The following is an 8,994-nucleotide window of genomic DNA, read 5'->3' as shown; positions in this document are numbered from 1 at the left end:
TATATATATATATATTATAATGCATATACACCAATATTGATTGGTGTTTTTGCCTGGAGTTCAGTTTTAATCAATAAACTCTTGACAACTATTGCAAGGAAAACCAGCTTAGTTGTCCTTTGGTCTTTCCTTAGCTCTTAGCTAGTAGCTAGTAGCTCACTTCCTAGTTTCTTCAAAGAATGAATAGGTACATAGTCATGCTATCAGGATGCTGTGGTGCACAGCCTTAGGTGTCATTAATAACTAAAGTCCAGATAAGGGCATCTATGTCATAATGACACACTTATGGAAATGAACAGGTATGAGTACAAAGGACCCTTTCACCAATTCCAACCTAGCTGCCAATCTATGGCAAACAATCCAATCTAAAAAAGCAGGATGGGATTCATTGTACCGCAAGAGGAAATTCTGTAACTTAGGAGTAGAGTTTCCTATACTTCCTCCCAGGGGTAAAGTTCATGGGTACGTCAACATCAACATTTTCTAATAGTTTCTATTAATATTCCTAAAGGAACTAACAAAGCATATGTAAAAGCTACAGGCTTGTGCACACCGTTATACTAACCCTTATACACAACACATTGCTGCTTATCTAAAGTCAAAACTTTTTTAACTTTTGGTAATTGCTCCATACTCCATGGGAATACATCCAAACAGCATCGGACAGCTGTCAGACTGTTATAGCTTTGTACAGGCCACAGCTATGCGGAACCACCTGTGATTCGTGCTGCAAGAATCCACAGATTTGTGCCGCAGGCAGACCTTTTTTTCCAGTGTGAATGAGGCTTAAAGTAGTATAAAACTCTCAAACCTTTTTTCAATAATGAATCCGGATCAAACAAATATACATTGCCCAGCAAAGCATTGCTTTAAATGTTTGCCCAAACACTGACAATCATCATATTTCTGAACAGCTGCTTCCAAGTCTCTAAGTTCAGCTTCCCTAAACTTCCTGTCCAGTACAAGCTCACAAAGGAGAGTGCAGACTCCAGCAACTGTTCATCTTCTAGCTTGGAAAAGGGAGGAGAAGGGCCAGGGGAAAGGGAAGTAGGTTGATTTGCTGTGTCTGTGTGTTTGTGGAGGCACACACAGCTTACTAGCACACACAAGTGTGACTGCAAAGCACTCTGGTTGAGAAAGGAGTCACTCTAAAACAGCGGGTCAGGACCAATGCTCAAAGGACCAACTGATTCTGCAGGAAACTAAAACTTTTAAACATCAACAAGCCGCATCCATTGTAAGTTATTTCAGCAGCATTTGGAACAATTTAAAACCCCTTTGACTTTAATATCACTTTAATGCTGCAACCGCATCTATAGACTGGTAAGCTGCAATATATTACATATTTTGGTGAGCTTTGAGATCCTTTAATAGGCACACTTGTGGTGACAAGTGTCTAAGAGGACATTTCGCTCACAATAGAGAGCTTTTCTCCCACTTACTGCTATATATACAGGACAGAAAATTAGAATTAATGCCCAGCAATATTTCTAGATAAAAACACAACTTTTCCCTATTATGTGCCACTTACTACTGATGGCTAGGGATGAGCAAATCTGCTCGGGTTCGGTTCGTGTACCGTTTCACGAATTTTGCTGGAAGTTGGCGAACTTTGCAATGAATTTCACTAAAGTCTATGGGGAAGTGAATCTTGTTATTTAATTATGGACATATGTAGGGCTAAAAAAACAAGCTATATTGTCAAACAAAAGGCATAGGGAGCTGGGTACTGCTATATGTATCAATCCATACATCTCAACTCTCCCGGACGTTCCAGAACTAATTTCATGTACAATTTTTATTACTAGATCAATCCATGATCCCCTGAGGAAGCAAAATGCGAAACGCGTTGGGACTGGATAGAATTATCTCCTTTCGCACATAGATGTGGTACCTAATGAATGTTACTGGAATTATGGGGATGTGATACATTTTATGGCATATATGCTTTTGTTAATAGGAATGGTGCTATTGTATAGTGTATTTGTTATTTAAATGATTTTACTACTAATCAGTGTATAATAAACTTTATATTTTTTTTTAATAATTCATCCATGCAGTGAGTTTCTGCCTCTTTTCAAACCCCTGTTTTCTATTTGTTGCAAATCTTTTAAACTTGGTTGAATCCCTCATTTCTCATGCATATAATGACAAATGTATTATCCTAGTTTATGCTTCATTCCTAAATGCTTTTGTAGGAAGAAGTGTCTCTAAAATGTCCAAAAAATGGTTGCAAACTTGCTGGGAAGCTCCTGAAGGACAGCTGAACAGCCTTGACGTGCTCACCTGACTTGAGGGTATGAAATCTTCAAAACATTACCTATGTGATAGGTAATGTTAGGATGTACCCAGGAGCACTGCTAGAATGTGAGAAAGTTTGGAGGTCTTGAATGTTACAAATGCTGGGCACAATTACTGCGCAGTTGAGAAATTATGTGAAATGACGCAAAACATGTGCAGTGAGTCGCAAACATTAATATGTTGCAAGGACACTTACAGGGTTATTCAGAAAAGGGTGAAGAGTTTGGAGCCGGCAGGAGAAGTGAACAATCTAGGACAACATAGGTGATTTGGAAAAATTATCCAGTTCAGCTCACTTTCCAGTTCAGTTATGTTGTCCTAGATTGTTCACTTCTCCTGCCTTCTCCAAAATCTTCACCCTTCAGTAAATAGCCCTGTTAAAGAAAGATGCATAGCAGAGATACAACTTTATGGTTAGCATGAGATTTTGGTGTTTGTGGCTAAAAATGTTATTATATTTTTTATACATTCCCCCAAAAGTAATTAGTCAATGAACACACCCCTGTTATGTGGATTATTAAAGAAAAATGGTAAAAAGATAGGATGAAGGTTTTACATTTTTGGTAGTTTGGTAGTACATTTTCATAGATATCTGTACATCAGACCAGAAAGAGTGACAACTGAGGAGAAAAGAGGAACAGAGAGATCTGGTTCCAAATGAAGGAAAGTTGGGAGATATGCATTTACTTACATTAAAAACGAAATCAGATAATTTAGGGCTGAATGTTTAGATCAAGGGTAGGTAACCTCGGCCTGTCAGCTGTGGTGAAACTACAAATCCCAGCATGAGTCTGCTTCCGGGTGTCATGCCTGTGGCTGTGAGTCTTGCAATGCCTCATGGGCCGTGTAGTTCCTCAACAGTTGGAGTGCTGAGGTTGCCTACCCTTGTTCTAAATTCTTGTTCAAACCCAGCCATGACTGGTGCTCTTTAAGAGATCTGTAATTGAGCAGATCTCTTACGGACAATAGTTATTTTATAGTCCTGCATGCTGGCATTGCCAGATCATTGCAAGCAAAGCAAGCATTAGTTGCTTAAAGGAGAACTATGGGGTTCTACCTTTTCTTTATTAATGCATTCCTTAGGCTAAATAAGTAAATTATGTAATTTACTCTAATTAGCCAAAATGCACAGTAAGTCTGTAAACCCTTATTTAAGGTGGTGGGCGGGGCTAAGCGCCACAATGAGGAGACATCCCGACTTATCTGACGGGATCCTCCCCACTGATCTTCATCAATGTGATTATGACAGTGATTCTTGAGAGCTGCTGCGCGTCCACAAATATATGGACATGCGCAGCAGCTCTCTCCTTACCTGCACGTCCCCGTGTGCCCGCCGGGCTCCTTCCCCCCTCTCTCTCTCTCCCTGCCCTGTGTAACGCTGACATCCTCAATTCACTGGGGATCGCTGATGAGAGAGGGGAAGGAGCCCTCTCTCTCTCTTCAGCATTTACTACAAATGAGAACGTCCATATATGGTAAATTATGTCACTGGAGATCCCTGCAGATCGGATGCTTGCCAGGCTGCAGGGATACCCAGTGACATCATTCCTCATATATGGACTTGCCCATTTCTGGTAAATGATGGAGAGATTGATGGCTCTTTATCCTCTCTCTCTCCCCCTGTGTTATGCTGACATCCTAATTACTGGGGATCGCTGATGAGAGAGGGGAAGGAGCCCTCTCTCTCTCTTCAGCATTTACTACAAATGAGAACGTCCATATATGGTAAATTATGTCACTGGAGATCCCTGCAGATCGGATGCTTGCCAGGCTGCAGGGATACCCAGTGACATCATTCCTCATATATGGACTTGCCCATTTCTGGTAAATGATGGAGAGAGGGATGGCTCTTTATCCTCTCTCTCTCCCCCTGTGTTATGCTGACATCCTAATTACTGGGGATCGCTGATGAGAGAGGGGAAAGAGCACTGAATGTGCAGGGAGGCTGAGTCCGTCTCTTGCTGCTGCCTTCTCACTTCAGACTCCGCCTCACAAATGCCAGCGTGCACGAGCTGACAAAACACAGCTGTGCACGATGAGAGGAAGCGCGGCCACATCAATGAGATCATTTGAAAAAAAAGCCGTGGGCGGGCTGGATCAAATGTTAACGCCCCCTAAGAGGAAAGGAGCTTGGAGCAGGGTTGAAGACGGCCATTGACTACAGGTTTTGAGGGTTTTATTTGTGATGTGCTGCGACTTTAGAAAAAAGGAACGATGCTACTACAATCAAGGTAAGGGGTATTTTTATTTGCCCTTAAGTCATAGTTCTCCTTTAACTTTTAAATGTCAAGACATTTACTGGTGCCTTTGTGCTGCTAAAACATGCACCATTTCCTATATACAACAATATATGTGTACAATATATAGATTGTGATACAACTTGGCCAAAGTGCTGTAGAGACAAGAGGAATGCAAAGTGTTATGTTGCCCTTAGCAATCAACAAGCTAACATTTTTAGAGTTCAGAAAACAAAGGCAGTTGTATGACTGGATGACATAGGAAACAGCTATGGTTTTTATTTCCTCCAGATGAATCACCCTAACTGGGGATTATTTATAAATGAAGGAACAAAAGAAGATTTAAGGCATTTGTCCACAGCAACCAATTAGGATTTACTTTGATTAATATGCACTGCGAAAATAGAGTAGTCACATTGTTGGAGGCAACAACCCCCTCTATGTAAACAGATATGCTCATTAAAACCCATGGATATAAAGTATATTTTACCATGTGGGTAAATGTGAACTTGAAATGAAATCACCAGCCCTATTTAATAAAGAGTCCATTCTGATTAGGTGATACATCTGAAAAACAGTAATCAGTAGCACCAATCAAAATTAATTTATGCCATACAAGTACAAGATGGAATCTGACTGGTTGCTCAGGGTCACTGCACTTAAAGTCTAGCTACCCGACAACTGCAAGGGTTAGTTTAGAGCTAACAGTGAATGATGGCCCAACAAGTATTGCTCTTGCTCCAAAGCTCATTACGATACCTAATATGTGTGGTGCAATCGTTGTTAACATACATATGTGGGGGCAGGGTGGCAATGTTGCTTTAACTTTTATTTATTTTATTATATTTTACTTTTTGAACTCTTTCTTTTTTCCATTTAACTGTATTGCTCTTACCTGGGGGCTAATAAGCCTATGTGATAGCATTGGCAGGCGACAGGTACTCTTTATGAAGACATCAGGGGTCTATCTAATCTCCCCAATGGGGCAGACAAGGAAAAAAATAAGGTGATGGGGATATAACACGCTTCATTTTACTTTACGTGGGTTAATTGTATCTTTAGGCAAAATGTTTTTTTTTTAGTCTTGGATACAGTGGGACGTTTTGCATTGCTTTCTGTGTGCCAATTGGGGAGACTTGCCCTTTATTTGTGTTGGTGCATTAAGAAAATAAGTGAGGAGAAATTCCAAATTTTAGAGTCAATTCCAGAACAAGAGGTAAGGGGAAATCTTCCAATGGGGACACTTGATCCAGCAACAGGTGTCTGAGAGGGGACTTTCCTACACTTTGGAAGAATTACTCTAACTTTTTTGTCCCTGGGACAGGAAGTGAAAGAAATATCCACAGCGGCACAAAGGCAATAAAAAATAACCTGGAGGGGTTTAACCCTTCCCTACTCTATCCAAAACTAAAATGAAAAATGTTTGGCTTTGAATACACTTTAAAGTGACACTAAAACTCAGAAGTAACATCTTAAAAATTTATTTAAGTACCCTATTAGCAAAAATGTATCTTATTTGTATATCACGCAGCTGTAGATCCTCAAATCATCTCTGAATTGGTGCTGACACTGTCCTTCCTTCTGGAGGGTGGCTACTTTTGTTCCCCATGGTCCCTCTGTGTGTTGTAAAGTAGCCACAGCTCCAAGCTCGCTTCTGTGATGGACTGCAATCTCATGTTTAGATGTTTAGTGTACTCATTTGTATGGAGATTGTAGTCCATCACAAGAATGAGCTTGGAGCAGTGGCTACTTTACAACACACACAGGGACCATAGAGAACAAAAGTAGCCGGCCTCCAGAAGGAAGGACAGTGTTAGCACCAATCCAGAGATGATTTGAGGATCTACAGCTGAGTGATACACAAATAAGAAACATTTTTGTTACTAGTTAAGGTACTTGAATGCATTTCTAAGATTTAACTCCTGAGCTCCGCTGTGTTGACAGACGGTGACTTCAGGTGAGCTGTACTATGTTGTGGAAAGTTTTAGATAGAGTGGAGAGGGATTAGAACATCTGCCAAGTTGATAATACAGTCTATGTCCCTATTATAGGTATTCATCCTATCTATTTGTCCTGGTGACTGCTATCAGTAAAAGTGAAAGAAAATCCCAAATTTTGGGTTGTCAACAGAACAAGAATAGATGGGAAATCTTCCAATGCGGACACTAGTTCTGGTGACCACTAGAGACTTCACTCACTTTGGAGGTATTTCCTCTAACTTCCTGTTGTGACTATGGGACAGGAAGTGAAGGGAAAATTCCCCAATGGGACACAGGTGGCGAACAAAAAGGTGACCCTCCCTTATTCTATCCAAAACTAAAAAAAACAACTTTGGCTATAGTTCTTGTACTTTAAAGGAGAACTATGGGGTGAGTGAATTACACTTATGCCCATAGTTAGAGCCGACGTGTGACATTGAAACTATCACACGTTGGATCTAATAATCTGGAAGTGAGTGAAAACATATTGCCGCTCTCTCACTTCCCGATCAGCCCTGTTAAATAAGTCACCGCTCCCCACAGGAATTCCACCCTCCGCTCTCCAATCCTCCAGCTCTGACTTGAGAGACAGACGGGGAGAGGGCGGCCACAGCTGGCTCTGCCTCTAGATAGTCACAGCCAGCTGTCAATCAGCCAGTAGGGTGGATCTTGACCGTATTCTTGGGATCAGTCCCAGCTGCGGTGCTCTAAGCATATAGCCCAGCTGCGGTGCTGTAAGTAGCCCGCTATATGCTGAGGTTAGGGTTACGGGAGGACACTGTATATGTCCTCCCATGACCAAAAAGAGAATTATGGAAAAAAAATGTTGACCCATACTTCTCCTTTATGGGCGTGTAGGCACCAGATGTGTTGACTTGTGCTGTGCAGCTTCTCCCAATGCCCAGAGAAGGCAATTTGCCTAACAGCCCCCAAAGTCAGTCATATTAGACATGTAAATTTCATTTTGTTCCCAAAGGATATTCGTACGAATGTAATTAAATTCGGACATTCAGATGCATCTGAATTTCTAAATTTGAACGCATCCGAATGCAAACAAATACAAATGTCCATTTAACAAAATTCTGATACGCCTGAATTTCATTCCAAACGCAACTAAATTGCACATGTGACTGTTCTCTAGCCAATCAGATTTTTTGGGGGGGCTGTTGGGGGTTGTATTACAGGGACGGTTATGTAACGTCATTCCAAACTGAAAATTTGGGTTGTACTGAAACAACATTTCAGAAGGATCCGAAATCCAAATAACAAACCAAATTGAATTCCGGAAATTAAAACGTAACAATTTTTTTGCAGCACCGTGCCATACTTTTTTTAGCGTAGTACTTTTTTTTCAGCACAGCATGTTTCTGCGCCCATCAGCGGTGTATAAAAGTGAATGAAATGTCAACAAAGAACAAAAAAAAGGTAAACAGTACAATGCACACGGCACGCAACGCAAGTCAGCGAACAGGGCACATAGAAAACCATTGTTTCCTGCGCTCCCCATGCGATGACCTGCATCTTTCAATGCAGTCTCTGCGGCTGCAAAGGAGCCCTAAATCATAATGACTCCCAGATCAAAATGATCTCTTGCCGAGCTGTTGATCCCTCCACTCCTCCCCACACTTCACATAAGTGTCACATCCCAATCAGCCTGCTACAAGGCACACAGCCGAATAAAACGCAACATTTCCCGAGCACCGTCCCCGTGTCAGACCTCACCGATCTCATCAATGACACAAAGCACTCCCTTACCACACAAACGCCCATCAAACCTTCCCTTCACCTACTATTGGCCGGCACGCCATCGGGGCGGGCCTGCGCCGCGCCCCCCGATTGGCTGGCGAGAGAACAGTGTCAATGTTTAAGCAGCAGCGTGAGGTGAATAGAGTCAGTCAGTAAAGAGGCATTTCGGAGCGGAGCTTGGTCACTAGACGATGCGGGGAATAAAGGATTAACGCTGCCCCAGCAAACTGTTGCATTGCCCAAAAAGTCCGAATGGATGTATTGCCGGCGTCTCCCCGTTGTCTAAGGACTGCCTGGAGAAAGTGTCAGCTCTGTCAGCTGCAATGAGCCTGCAGAGGAAAAAGCAAAGGCTTGTGGCAACCCTGCTCAGATCTGCCTTGCTTGTCTCCTAGGGCACAAGACATGAACTGGCTACTTTGGAAGTGATCCGGAGCTACCCATGGTGCTTGTCTATGAATTGGGGGAGGGCGATCTATTGTTTTTTGGCTTTGACAGTTCGTGTTGGATGCACAGGCTGTGGCTGGGGAGCACCAGCACTATTCAGCCCCATGTATAGCTGCGAGGAGCACAGTGCTCTCTGAAAGGTAAGAGCAAAGCTTCTCTCCTTTACAGTCAAAACAAATCCTCCTAATTCCTAATCCCAGGTTGTAAAAAGCTCTCTCCCCCTCCTTAATAAATAGTGTTTTTTGGGGGGGGGTTTCTCTCCCCCCCCCCCCCCCACCCTCCTCTCC

The 8,994-nt window shown here is 42.2% G+C and overlaps 1 protein-coding gene across 2 annotated transcripts in view; it reads left to right on the top strand.

Annotated features, from left to right (window-relative positions):
* The first annotated feature begins 8,588 nt into the window (after window positions 1-8,588).
* PCDH17 (protocadherin 17) overlaps window positions 8,589-8,994 on the top strand; it is a 221,797-nt gene continuing 221,391 nt past the window's right edge. For both annotated transcript variants that reach the window (XM_018569390.1, XM_018569389.1), the window contains exon 1: window positions 8,589-8,847. The gene's annotated coding sequence lies outside the window, so the exon portion shown is untranslated. The remainder of the gene's footprint in view (window positions 8,848-8,994) is intronic.

This window comes from Nanorana parkeri, unplaced genomic scaffold, assembly GCF_000935625.1.
Source record: "Nanorana parkeri isolate BGI_ZX_2015 unplaced genomic scaffold, ASM93562v1 scaffold1328, whole genome shotgun sequence".
Taxonomy (NCBI): domain Eukaryota; kingdom Metazoa; phylum Chordata; class Amphibia; order Anura; family Dicroglossidae; genus Nanorana; species Nanorana parkeri.
Note: the sequence above shows the minus strand (reverse complement) of the source record. Positions and strands in the feature narration are given on the sequence as shown.